The 13,127-nt window shown below is 43.0% G+C and overlaps 1 long non-coding RNA gene across 2 annotated transcripts in view; it reads right to left on the bottom strand.

The window, feature by feature from the left end:
• Positions 1-7,440, bottom strand: part of LOC133215941 (uncharacterized) — a 50,875-nt gene extending 43,435 nt beyond the window's left edge. Inside the window, exon 1 of one of the 2 annotated variants that reach the window (XR_009726520.1) lies at positions 7,143-7,440. This is a non-coding gene — a long non-coding RNA (uncharacterized LOC133215941). The remainder of the gene's footprint in view (positions 1-7,142) is intronic. The other variant, XR_009726521.1, reaches the window with a different exon arrangement.
• Between the last annotated feature and the right edge of the window lie 5,687 nt (positions 7,441-13,127).

Below are 13,127 nucleotides of genomic sequence, written 5' to 3'. Positions count from 1 at the left end.
TTTCATCTTTACTACTTCCTCATGACCCAGTTCAGGATTTTCACTGTTATTCTCTGGGGGCCTTTACGCCACTGCTACTTGTCTAATTCAGGTCCTGAGTCAGCAAGATGCTTACATTTCTGCCTAGTAGCCCCACTCACTGTACTGGGATTACTACCATGTTTAAAAGTAGTATCTTGCCAAATTGAAATAACATGCCCTACTTAAAAATCACATAAACTAGAATCTACTGGGCCCAGACCCCAAAACCACTTTACTTAGTCTAAGTGTCTTTACTTAACTACTATCTCAGATCTCTCATACGATCAGCCAGAACCCAGGAATCTTGTATCACTACCTGGGTGTAAGAAATGTATGTATTTAAGGCTATGGCTTTTCACTTTCAAGTCCTTGGGGTACAGAAGATGACAACATTTCTCTGTCAGAAAGATAAAAAGGTCTTAACTGCTTTTAATTTAAGAGATTTGAATCCAGTTATTTGTTAGAGTGATGGAAGGGTAATGGAGCAATCCTGTTTTACCCGGATGAATTTCCCATGACAAATGATATTGGCTCATCATCTGTGGTCATGATTAAATTCCAGTATTTTCCTTGCTCTAAAGCATGGATAAGGCTGCAAAGAGCTCTTGTTTTCCTTGGGACATTTGTTTCCAATTTTGCAAACACTGAGAATGTGGTTATTTTTGTAGTCCTGTTATGAAAGCCTGGCATTTTCTTCTTCATGTTGGAGTTAATTATAAATCATTGGAGTTGCACTGCCCACAACAAAGTTCTCAGACCCAGAAACCAAATCATTGCTGATCACTGCTCTCCCACCCCTGCTCTCTCTCTCACTGTCAGTTACTCTTTGAGGAAGGGAGGGGGCGTTATTTTAAGATGTTTTTATTGGCTTCGGAATATAAAGTGTCAGTTCCAAGGTCTTTTTTTCCCAGAGCAAGATAAACTCCTCCGGGCCATATATCATGGGGCTTTCGCATAACTTGACAGGACCTCACATTTAAATGCCTTTGCAATACCATATCTGATGAGTTATGGGAGGACTGTAGTTTTTCAGGGGAAGCATCATCAAAAGCCCCTTTCAGTAGCACTGGGCTTAGTCCCAGGTTTGTTTCTTTAACACTTTCAATAGCAACTTTTCTTCCTTAAAAAAAAAAAAAAAAAAAAGGAAAAATAAAAGCATACACACAAGCACACTTATACACACACATGCACAAGTACTATCATAACAGGCTGGCTGTGCATGCCTCCAGGTTGCGGGGTTGTGTTTGTTGGGAAGGGGGCGGTTACTGTTGTGGTGTTGTTTTAAATTAACAGCTTAGCTCTTTGGTGAATTTCGTCTGTTTAGGTTCAAGCACATTCTTTAAAGCAGATTAAGTCTGAAAATTCAGGTCAGAGGATCACATCAGGCTCTGTTAAAGGAAATTTGTTAAAGCTCCCCTCCCACTAACCTACTTAGTGTCAGGTCTCATTTGAAAGTAGGGCACTTATAAGTGTAAGAGTTTAATCAGGCTTCCTCTTTTTTTATTAGAAAAGATGAGAATCCAGTTTCCCTTTAAAATACACTGCTTTATTTTTATTTGACTCTTGGTAGAAACATTTGTGTTCATTCCTAAGGATGAATTCATTTGCAGGAGCTGGTTGCTGCCGACTTGTGAAAAGGGATTGTCTCTGGAAACAAAATAATCATATTCAACTTAACTGGGCCCTTGTTCAGCAAAGCACTTAAGCACAAGTATAAATCTAATCTTACTCAAGACAAGACTTATACAAGCACTTCAACCTGAAGTGCTTAATTTTCAGTGGAGTCAACAGAGCATTCCAAAATCATGACTCAGGTGCTGGAATCATTAGACTGGTATGACACTGGGGAAAAAAGCTTACCTAGATGTTATTTTACTCTGTCACTACAGTGGCTAGGAAGTTTCTTGAAAATAAAGCTCCTTCCTTCAATCTTAACAGCAAGCTTAACTGCAGGACTTGTGTTTTCTGAATTAGAGATAGGAAGCACTAAGTCAGTGCACTGCAGTATAATCTCCCCTCAAAGGAAGATCTTTTAGAGATCCTGAGAAATGTACATGTTATCAGAAGATGAATGTGGTGGTATAAAGAGATGTTTGTAGAAGACTTCACTGGAGGTGGGGTCAGAGACCAGAACCATTACATGGAGGTTACTGTATAGCACAATCCCCAAAGGTGATAGTGAAAAAAACACAACCTCTCATGTTTAGACTGATGTGGATATCGGCTGGGAATAATTTAAAAACCTGTCACTACCTCCTTTGAAATAAAAGGAAATCAATGTTGAATGCAAATACCAGCGCAAAATGCACAGCTATAAATGGTGCATTAAGTTCCCCTTCATTTAAACGAACAGCTTTGTGTTTGTAAAGAGGAAAGTCTGAAAAGATACATCTATTTTGCAATTTTGGGTATCGTACTACTAAAAAATACCTTCTGGGAAACAAGCCTGTCAGCTTGCATGCATTGTATATGAAGGAAATAATATATTCAGTGTTAAATTACATCCTGGCATAATATTTGGAATTCTGTTGCTGGCCATAGAGCTGCACGCTCATTTACACTAGTGGGCATATTGGCCTTAATTCTACTATTCAGCAAGCAGGCTCAGTTATTCCTATTTTAAAAGCCCAAACTCATTACAATAAACCTGTGTTTCTAGTAGTTATATCTTTTCCTCACTTTTCCATGAGCCTAAGACATTTAACATTTCAGGCAACACCAATATGCTGTTTGCACCTGGGGTAAATCAGCTTGATTCCAGTGAAGACAGAAAGGCAATGGCAAGTCCCTCTAGCTGAGAATCTGGCCCACAGTGCCTTCTAATTTCTCTGTAGAGGCTAATGGGGAAAATGCCTGTCATTTTGCGGCTTCTTTCTCTCCACAAACACATTTAAGACAAGTTTGGTCAATTATCCCCATGTCTCCTATATCCATTTAGTGTAATTCCTATTAAGTGCAGTTCCACCTACAGCACTAATGGGAGAAATACTGATCAACCACAGGTCTTTCTTTGCTATATTTAGCAAACATAAATGCTTGTGATTCCAGTGCATTGCCAGGGGAATGAGATCGTTATAGACTATAGCATTTCCATTTGACTTCCCAGGAGGATAGACCAGCATGGGTGAAAACCAGAAACCTACTTCAACAGACATAGAAATAAGAATATGCGTGTCTGTAGGCTCTGCAGCCACAACATCCTGGAAAACAGGCAGCTGAGCTGAAATAACACGAAACCAGGTATCCAGAAAGCTCAGTTCAACTTCTGTCGCTATCCTATTGTGTGGCCCTAAGCAAATCACTTTTATCACTTTGAGGCTTTCTACCTTATTTTTTCCTCTTCTTGCAGAAAGTGTGTAGTGTTCCACTGCCTAGTTAGAGCTTGGTCTTGGTGCTCATCTTGGCTTCACCCTCAGCTTTGCCTGGCAGGAAGCAGTTTCCAGTTTGCTTGTCTGCTCTCCCTGTGCACAGTGGCCTGGCAGACAGTTGGAGGTGCTTGGATAAGTGGGGTGCTCTTTGCCCTCAGGAGCACATACTGCCCTGTCTGCAGTCTCTGCATGTGTGCCCAGGGAAATGTGGTCCTCTCTCACAGCGCTCTGGGACCTCATTCTTTCTGCAGCCACTGGTGCCCAGTATTCCCTGCGTTTCTCTGGGCTGAGCCACTTCGGGGTTACTTCTCTGATGCACAGCTTGTTTTGACCCTCAGAAATTTGAGCAGACATGGGTACAAGTTGCAGACAAGAACCTGCTTGAAGGCTTTGTGGTGCAGAGAAGTATGATCTGGCTGCAGTCCACACTCGCATCACAATCAGAACCAAACTCACTACTCCTTTACTTGTGATACTCCACTGTTAGGTCTGCCAAACGGCAGGGTTGTCCCATAAGTGCAAATAAATAAGAATATTAATTCAAACAAACAACAATCAGCTAAATGTGTGCTTACACCTAGCAATATGTAAAAAGCTTTGTAGAGCTCAGCAGTCAGGCACATACGTGCATCCAGCTCCAAAAGCAGGTTTTTATTGGGCAGGAAAAGGATATAAGAGATAAGCATGCAAAATCAAGCCAGTGGGCAGGAGGGAAAGAGATAAGGAGTCAGAACTCTAGAGGGAGTGCAACAAAACTTTGTTTTCAAAATCTGTTCCTGTATCTGTAAAAGAGTAGAAGGCCTGAGCAACACACAGACACTAGGAACCTGCATACCCATTCCACTGCAGAGCCCAGAGCAGGGGAACAAAAACATGTGGCAACAGAGATTATCAGCCTAGGTATATTTCCTGCTTCCTTCCCACACTGAGCACAGGTAGCGTGATTCTCAGGACTTATGTACATCCACAGTCACACAACCTTAAGTATACATTCTCCTTCACTCTAACCCTCACACATAGCGATTATCCCTGCCACATGCTCATATACTCCTGGATGCCTTCACGACGTTTCCCAATTCACAGTGGGTGTAGGGTTAGACCAGAAATCACCAGATGGAGGAAGTTGGACAACTTTGGACAATGTGTTACTGCTGCTTGATCTCTCTTAAGTCAGATCTTCTGCCAAGCAACTAAAGAACAGAATCGTTAACAGACAGCGTAGAGGGTGGGCAAGACAAGCATGGAATCATAAACAACTTGTTAGAGCAGCTAACAAAGCTCAATTCCCTCCAGCTTGGTGCTCAACATCCCCTAAGCCCTTGCTGTGATCCTCTCCCTCCTGTCCAGTCCAAAGTTACCTCCTCCATCCCATTAACTGAGCACAAGGTAGGACAAGCTATGGGTGTTTCATGGCTCCATTTGTGCCCAGAGGTTGGCCATTACCTGTGATGACTGGCCAGCTGGCTGCTGCCTCTCTGAATGACTAAGATGAGCTATAACTGCATTTCTCAGTGCAGGCACTAATTAGGGTATTTCTTCTCTACCCAGCTGCTGATTTTCATGACGCTCTAGGAATTTAGTATCCCTGAGTTCAAATGTGCTTGAAATTGGCCACCTGGCTCCAAAACTGTTGAGGAGGAGATGACAGACAAGCAGAATGGCTGTACAAGCACCATTTCCCCAGGAAATCAGTCTCAGATGAGGGCTGGAAAGGACCTCAAGAGATCTCCTAGACCTGCCTGCCCCAAGGCAGGAGCAGCTCAGTCTACATCAATCTTGACAGATGTTTGTCTGCCTTGTATCAGACATTGAACACTGGCTTGGGAGAGTGCCCAGAAGATGAGCAAACTGGCTATCTTCAAACTACCTGGCAAGCTCTTCCAGGAGTTTAACACAGCATTTCTCAGCACCTGGAAGCTTGAGAACATCTGCTTTCCACACAGGGAAAGCAGAGCTCAGTTACATCAAACCCTAGCATTCATCTTTTAATCTTATGCGGCTGACTACACTGCCATCAGCATAGTTTAGGAGGGCTGGAGTCAAAGTGACTTGATATCCCCTGCAAACTTCCCTCAGCTCCTGCCCATGTAGCTGTTTTTCCTTACACCAATGGCCAGTGAACCCTAATGCATCCTAGCAAGGGGGTTCATTGCCGGGTAATGTCCCTTCTCCTACACACACTGCTAGAGTGGCTATGGTCTAATGCACCTACTTGCTCCATTTCATCCACACACTGGCCCCAAATCAGTTCAACACACCACTAACTCGTGTAATGGCCATCAAAGAGTCTTTTAAGACATTCCACCTTTCTCCTGCCAGAACAGTAGGAAATGGAAGTTATAGCTGGAGGAAAGGAGGTTTGGCTGGGCTGTCGCTGAGCTGATGCTGGGTTTTCAGCACACACAAGACAGACCACACAGGAGGCAGCCCTGACTCACCAGATGGAAGTGGCATCAGGACTAATGTGAGAAGGAGCTTCAAATCCTCCTTTTCCAGATTACTGTTTTGCCTTCTAGATTTTCTTTTGTACCCTCGATTACAGCTCAGTCCATTTCAGTACTTGACAATTAAAACAAGAGGAGTTAAGGACAGAGTAGTGACCTTTTTTTCATGAGCTGTTCTGCAAGCACAGGTCCAAACCCAGTCACACACTGAGTTAGTTAGGACTCCATTTCAATCCCAGAGTCCTCATTACACACAGGGGTCACTGTTGTCCAGAAGTGACCTGCATAACATGAGTAACTCAGTACATGCCAGAAATATTCCTGACCTCATTAAAGAAACTCCGTGCTTGGAAAAGAGGTTTTCACTCATCAATCACCATTTTATTCACGCACGATAACAGCCTCATTAAATCATATGAGAGTTGCAGGAGATTTTTATATGCTAATTTAATACCAGTGTAACCAATTACACAAACTTCACATAATATTTTTAAATAATCAAGTGGGTATTCAATTAACATGCAGTGACCATTTATTAAAATCTCAATTCCTTGTTTAAGTGCACTGATCAAACTGTACAAATCCTAAATAAACCCATCAGGAGAAGCCATGGCCCTGACACAGCAGCACTGCCCAACACATTAGCAGCAGAGATGCAGGAGCTCTCTGACACTGCCTGTCCCCCTACACAATGAGCACTCCATATGTCCCCTGGCACTAAATGTCACTGCCCCATTTGATGGAAAGTCAAGTAGCAGCCTCAAAGAGTACAAAAGCCTTGGCTCCAATTCTGCTTCAGCTGTCTCCGATCAGACTCGTAGGGTCTAGACACACAGCCAAAAGCAGTTCAGTAAGTTGCTAAGGATCAGCACAGCCACAGTAATCAACTCTGTTGGCATCAGTGATGAAGTAAGACATGCCTCACAAGCAGAGTCAGATGACAAGCAGTAACTTCTTACCATGGTTAGTCGGTTGCTTGACCAGGCACTTTGAAGCATGTCTCTGAGGAGTACTCCAGCCCTAGGCTGGAAGTTCCTGGGGCCATTTAAAGCATTCTTGCCCCATGTTCTGTGCCCTGTTGGAAGCCCTTGCCCCCAACCAGGAGCTAAAAGAATGAGCTTTGGCTTTTGTAAAGACCTGACTTGCATGCCAGGACCACTGCCACCCTGTGTTTGAGCAGGCATGAGCCCCTCAGACCCCACCTCTCACAGGGCTGTCTGGCCATGAGAAACTCATTTTGCGTGTGCTGGTGATCAAACACCACAAATGCACAGTCTCTAAATGTTACAAATAAAGATTCCTTTTGTACCTCACCAGCAGCTGGTCATCTTTGTCGTCACTGTCACCGTAATGCTTTCAGCTCCTACACAAACGGCATAGCAAACATTCAACAGCCTTCCAAGAGCTCCAAACCACATGTTTGTCCTCTCAGCTGAGAAGAGGTATTTATGCAGTTCCTTATGAAAGACAATTACGTGCATTGCTTCCAGCTGAGCAGCTGAAAAATCTGCTTTGTATACACAAAATGTTTCCGTGCACTGAGAGCTCCTTTCTCACCTGTGAAAACAGAGCGCGGGTCGCATGTGCAAACAGTTGTACTTACAAGTGGCACAGCTGTGTTCTGAGAAGCAGGGTGGAAAATTTAGCCCATAGCAATTTTGCATTTTTCACAAGGTTTATTATGAGCTCTCTGACAGTTTTACCCTATGGTCTCAAGGGATTGTGTCACACTTGGTTTTCATTTAATGGTGTTAATCAAGAAGTAACTGTGAAACATGTTTGTCACTGCTGCAGCTATTAGACCATTCACCTGGCAGCAAAAAGAAGTTTATCTTTGGAGGAAAAGGAAGAAAAGGTTTGCCCTTTGTTCATGTTGGGGCCTCCTCCTTTCTTCCGCGGCAAATCCTCTGGCAGTATTAAGTGCAATAAAAGAAAGCAGCATACAGACGTTATGATTGCTCCAGTGAGCTTTTTCTGCTCAGCGCCTTAAATGCTTTAGTGCGATTGTTCCACTAGATGTCAGAGCCGAGCACGAAGCGACCAGACAAGACCCAGCTTCGGGTTCAGCCCGGCTTGCAAAACTGCTGCTCCTCAACATCGCACCACTTACAGGCAGCTCTGTGTGGCCTTGAGGGTCAGCTTGGAAGGCGAATAGTCCTGCATGCTGCTGAAGAAAGGCGCAGGAAACAGGAGGGGGCCCTTCCCAGTCGGTGTCCTGCCTTCATTAATCAGCAAGAGGAGACTTGCATGCTTGATGGGCTTAGTGGAGAAAAGCACAGCTAAAAGTGAGACTGGAATGTGCTGACGTATTGCTCCCTGGTGTGCAACCTGTGAATTCTTCCAAGGGTCCCTGGGCGGGTGCAGCTCTGCAGCAGCTTAAAGCAGAGCTAAAGGAGGAGAGGGGAAAAGCTCCTGGAAAAAGCATACTTGGCATGTTGGACCATAAGGATGGTTCATCCTACTCACTCTGCCATACAGACCAGCCTGTGACCTGTCACTCATGGGAAGGTACATGTTGTGTATCAGATCTCCAGATGGGGAATGAACAGAGATCTCATGGTGCAGAAAAGGGATTTTAGGGTGCATAAACTTTACCTCCCCTCTCCTGACCCTGAGCTGCCATTCACATCCTCAGTTTCCTGCCATGGTCATCAAGGTGAAGCTGAAAACCTACACGGCAATGAGGCGATTGTGCACTGGCCTGCCTGTGGGAGAGCATGACAGGGCATTCTGTCATGAGAGTCCAGAGCTCAATGCATGAGGTTTTGGGAGATCTGCACTGGAGAGTGGGGGCTCAGGGAGCCAGAGAGGTGTTGGGAAAGAACCTGTGAAGACAGGTTGTCTGTGTGTCAGACCCTGGGCACTGCAGCTCCAAGGTGCAGGACAAGGCATCTAAAGAATGAACCACAAGATTCACACACTAGAGCTGTCTGCACCCATAACACAGTGCCTTTAACATGATAGCCTTTTATAAATCCTGACTGGACTGGGAGGTACTGGGCTGCCAAACGGAATGAGCAGACATCCCACACAAGGGTGTGCATTTCATTTCTCCTGCTAATGGGAGGGAACACAGGACCCCCAGTTTCAGTTGAGATACTTGCCTACAGTGTCTGGGTCAGGCCTGGGGGTAGGTGTGTCTGCTTGGATACATGAGCTTCTCTTGAAAGGAAAGGCAGAGCCACCCTGACTGGTTCAGCTCGCTTTCCTCTGGATTTCTGACAAATGCTTTGTATTCAAAAGGTCAGACTCGCAATGGCACCTCACGCCCTGGAGCAAAGAGTCACTCCTCACTGTTTCGCTCTGCTCACGGCTGGCTGCTCAAGCTTGCTCCTTCTCCCTGCATCTGACATCCAAACTCCTCTCAATGCAGGGGAGATGCAGCCAAGTCCTGGCATCAGCTGTCAACTCAAATAGAGGGGAACAGCACAGTGACATCAAAAACATGTTGATGGGTATTAGCCCTTTACCCAAGCGCTGCCTGTAACTCGCATGCAAGGGAGTAAGTTTTTCTCTTTCAGCAAGGGCCTTATTCTTTTGCTTGAGCAATATTCTCACAGGCTTGGGTTTTTTTTGGAGGGGAAACAGGGAGGGAGTATTACTTTCCTACCCAAATCTGGTAGTAAATAGCTGCAGTTCTTGTGAAAGATACTTGTCGTCTTTTGCATACTCTTATAGACAGGAGCAAGAAGAGATAGAGTGCTTAGAAAGTGGATGTACTCCTAAAAAGAGACAACCCTCCCCTGCAGAAGTCTCTTCTCATGAACTGCATTTCATGCCAGGAAGAACCCACCATTATTTAACTCTTTTCACTTCCAAGAGAAAACCATTTCCCCCAGTGACCAGTTTTGATGATTCTTCCATTAGTACGTGTGAAAGCACCTGTTCTGTGTGTACTGGCAACCCTGGGGAGTCTGTGATGACGCAGCAGAAGGAAATGTATTGTTAGCCTCCAGACCAGGGAGCTGAAGTGTCCCAGGTGAGAAAGGTAGGTGTTTAAACAAAACAAAGCAAAATAGTTAATACAAGTGTGTTTGCAAACATACTGGGTAACCAAAATAGGAAAGTCCTAGGGTGACTGACTGGGTCAGACATGTTTCTCCTGCTGTTGGTCTCATACCCTCTTTGTCAAGGTCTATCATAGTAGATACTGAACTTTTGTACACGATCCATTTCTTTCTTGGCAGAGGAAAAGGTGCTCTTTGGGCTCCCTCCTGCATGAGCCAGCTCACTAAGGTGGCAGAAAACAACACTACAAAATGCAACAAGTCATTAGTTTCTGCTAAGTCAGACTCTGAAACAATAGCAAGTGTGACGCAAGCACACACCTAGAAGCTGTGTCAGTCCCAGCATAGACCAGCTTAGGCAGTTGTGTAACCATTCACCAAGTGATCCTTACTTTTCCAAAAGACCTGTCTCCCGACAGAGATAGGAGGGCAAGAGCAGCCCTCTAGGCACTGCGCTGATTTAGTTCAGTTCAAGGTAAATGGGAAATCAGTCTCCAAGTATAACCGCTCTTCTATGGCATTCAGAATCCTTCATGAGGATCAGGGCTGGTTGGTTAAAGAGGTGTAAAACCACACAAACCAACCACACTGAGAGCTGGGACATACCCTGCGTCCAAGCACAGCTTTTAGCACAAGGAAGGCTTTCTCTCAGAACCAAAATTATTATAGACAAAGAAACAAAGGAGCTTAACCCAGACTTCAACAAAGAGGAACAAAGCTGCTCACCCTTTCTCTAGAGGATTAAAGCTGATTGCTTAAGAGGAATCCAACATAGGCAGTTTATTTTTCAAAATACTTGGCAGCTTGAGCTATTGCACAACAGGGTTTGAGCCACAGGCTTGTTGAAAGAGGGAACCTTGCACCAAACCTCTCGACTGAAACCTTCAGCATCTTTCAGCATTGGCAATATTTAACACAAAACATCTTATGCCTTTTAAAAATATTTTCCTAACAGTTTTTGTAAAAGAAATAAAATAAAAGTAATTTGTCTCTACAACAGTATTTATTGAGGAAACATAATAAGGATGTCTTCACCAGCATTCTGGTTAAAAATGTGAAAAATTGAATTTGTGGTGGTGTATAAGACACAAAAAGCATCTTTTCAAACTCTGAAATGAAGGTTCTCAAATGTTGTATTTTTTCATTAAAATATCTTTAAGAATTCATATAATTAATATAATTTAATATGGTATAGTATAATATAAGCCTTTCAGAATTTGGGATCAGGTTCTACTCTCACCTGCACCAGCATAAAAAATGACTAATAGCAAAGTTGCATTGGTCTGGCCATGCAATAGGTATAGACATTTTGCCTGATACTAAACAAAAACAGTGCAAATATCAGTGTTGTTACAAATTAATCTTATCTGAAGTTATAATTAAGATGTGATTTTTTTCAGATTATTATCTTACATATCAGTGAAGGATTGTAATCAGAGTGAGACCTTATTTATAGTTTCCAATAATTTATGCTAAACTTTAACCCCAGTACTTACACATTTCAGCTGTAATATCCATGTGAATACCAAAGACAGGTATAAGGACCAATACAATTTGAGTGCACAGGAAATGAATCTGGAATGACGAGGCCTTTCAGACAAATTACCACATGGCATTTTAAAATTGCCTCATTTCCCTTTTTTTATCATCTTAATTGTTTTGTCATCTCCATTGGGGAAAAAAGGGCTATAGAAAAGTTGGTTTGTGGGATTGCATGAACTTGTCCCAGAGAACCTCTAGAAACCCAGAGTTTATCAGCCCTTTAACCTTTTCTTACCACAGTGACTCTATCGCTACAAACATCCAGGGCCATTTCAATTCTCATGAGTGATATACCTGTGAAACAAGAGATGCCAAAGGTACTCCCACATGACCACTGTTTGAAGGGTTATTCTAAATTCTTGTTTAATTGAACACATCAACTTTATAAATCTAGAAGATAAATAAATAAGAATGTGGGGTAGGAGCATAGTGTCATATTGCTAGCAACTGGCAAGTACAAAATTGACCTGATCTCCCTCTCAGAGACTGAAATTCAGTCACTGGCAAAAGTGTTATGCAGACATTGTATTATAGGCAAAACCACCACTCCTGTCCACTATCATAGATGAAGTGATAAAGTGCTGTATCCAGTTGTATCAGGTAATAATCACTTTCATAAAATACAAAAGATGCATAAGATTCTCTTCAAAGAATTCAGGTTTCTTTTGTAAAAAGATGCACTATGGGCCTCATCTTAGCTCCTTAATAGTGGCCTCACTAGGTTTCAGTAAAGCCAGTCTCTGAAAGGTTTACAAATGTACATGTCATACAGGGTTGAAAATCATAATTATTGACATTCTTCATCAGTAACAGTAATTGAACAACAAACTCAGCAGGCTTCGCTTAAATGGTTTAATGGCTTATTACATCTGCAGGCTGCCAATCTATCCCCTTCCCTCCATACTTCAGTCACTTTTACCTTTGTAGTCCATACAACACACTGCATATTGCTTCTTTTTTACAGTGTCTTTCTATTAACAAGACACAGAGCCAGCAGGAACATGTTGTAAATGGCATATGACATTGCACTGTGGCCATCCTTGGAACATATATTCAATAAATATGCAAATCATTTCAAGTACATCTCTCCTCAGGTGGGAAAAGGTATGGAAATATAGTCAGGTGTCACTCTAAATTATCTTCTCAAGGGAAAACAATAACACTGGAAGGAACCAAAGAAAAGGGGAAGAACGTAACTAAAATTAACTTTTGTTTTCTAAAGAAGGGGAATTTCTTATGCCTTCAGTCACAATCAGTTCACAAGAACCTCACCTTCAAAATGCAACAGACTGGGGCTCATTCAGTGTGAATTACAGACACAACAACACAATAAACATGTCATATCTTCACATTAGAGAAAAGCACGTAATGCCACAACAGTCACACGGACCATGGGGCTGCCCAGCATGACTGAAGAAGTCTGTCACTTAGTGGGACTGCAGAGGAACAAATACTGGAAACTTTTGCTGATATCTATTTTTCCATTAATGGGCCAGATTCTGGCATCTTCCCGTTGGCTACAGCTATAAATGAAAGGCGTTTGTACCCCAGAATTTAATGGACACCTTAGCTGAACTTCATAGAACACCAGCAGTATGATTTGGATAGCAGAATACTTAATACTGCTATAGAGTCAGTGGGGCTGATCCTACTTTCAGTTACATCACTGTAAACCTAGAGAAAGCTCTGCTTTGATAAACGGAATTAGTTCACATTTTATTAGGGTAAATGAGCCAGCTTTTGAC

Source organism: Neopsephotus bourkii, unplaced genomic scaffold (assembly GCF_033783945.1).
Source record: "Neopsephotus bourkii isolate Nb327-2 ecotype Australia unplaced genomic scaffold, CSIRO-AGI_Nbou_v1 NB_1016, whole genome shotgun sequence".
NCBI lineage: Eukaryota > Metazoa > Chordata > Aves > Psittaciformes > Psittacidae > Neopsephotus > Neopsephotus bourkii.
Note: the sequence above shows the minus strand (reverse complement) of the source record. Positions and strands in the feature narration are given on the sequence as shown.